The sequence below is a fragment of the Cervus elaphus genome, chromosome 5, assembly GCF_910594005.1.
Source record: "Cervus elaphus chromosome 5, mCerEla1.1, whole genome shotgun sequence".
NCBI classification, from domain to species: Eukaryota; Metazoa; Chordata; class Mammalia; order Artiodactyla; family Cervidae; genus Cervus; species Cervus elaphus.
The window spans coordinates 112,778,970-112,780,209 of NC_057819.1; positions in this window are offsets into that span (position 1 = coordinate 112,778,970).

Genomic DNA, 1,240 nt, shown 5'->3' on the forward strand with positions numbered 1-1,240 from the left:
CGCTAGCCCGCCCAAACCAGATAGGCCAATCGTTGACGCGTTCTCACCAGTTCCGTCCCGAGAAACCAATCAGAGCTGGTCTTTTATATTCACCAATAAACAGCTGAGCTAGCCGGGGCCCGTTCGAATGAACCAATTAGACGAGGGAGGCGGACTAGAGGGTTTTAAAAGACACCACTCGAGGTCATAGCTGAGGGACGGACAGGGAATCTAGCCAATGAGGAGGGCTAGTTTGTTCTCTTTGTATAACTCTGGAAAGATGCGCTGTAGAAGTGGGAAGGGGTTTTCTGAGGTCCAGGTTGGGGTGAAAAGAGAAAGGAGAGGATATGTATCCCCCGGAGCTGTTACCTTCTTTCAGATCCCTAAAATCTGAAGACTGTCCTCCATCCTGATTTTTTTTTTTTTAAATTGAGAGAAACGGGAGCCCTAGCTCCGTTTCCTGGGAAAACTGAGCGCCAGCTTTCTGGACAAGCTGCCGGGGCATTTGGTTCAGTTCAGCAAACCAGGCGTCTGCCTCAAAGCCCTCCCTCCCGCCCCTCGAATTTATCTTTGAAGAAACAAAAGCCATACTTGGCCGTACGTGAACGTAGCTTCGGTTTTCGTATAATGGCAGCGCATAGAGAGGCCACATAGAGAGACCAGCGTTCAAAACCCCCGAAAGAGAGAAAGAGCGGCTTGAGGCAGCGACTTGTCAATCAAAGGGGATAATTTATAGCCAATCAAAGGGGATAATTTATAGTCACCGCCTCAGGAGTTGAGGATGGTTTAGGTGCCATTCTAAGACAGCAACTTTTTCCTCAGACGACCAGCAGAATGCCCTCGTAGTTGTTACTTTTGCTCTTTCTCTGTATTGTTCCCTGAACCCTGTAGTCCATATTTGACTAGGAAATGCCAAAGACCGAAATGTTTACTACTATGACGTTTAAATGTTCAAATGTGTTTTTTTTCTGTCCTCAATCCACAATGTTAAAATGACAAAAAAGAAAAAAGTCATTGCCCTCACAAGATGCTAGAAAAAATAACTGCACAATTTGAGTGACTGCGAATTCCATCAGAAATATCAATAACTCCTTCCAATCATTATTCCCTGAGTTTCAACCCTGACTAGGCAGTTTGCCCGTTGTGTGGTCTTGATGAAGGCAGCTTCTCAGGTGCTTTCTTTTCCTCTGCTCAAAAAAGGGAATAAAATTAACGGCATTACCTCAGGGTAGTGTGAGGATTATAGGATGTAAACATAAGG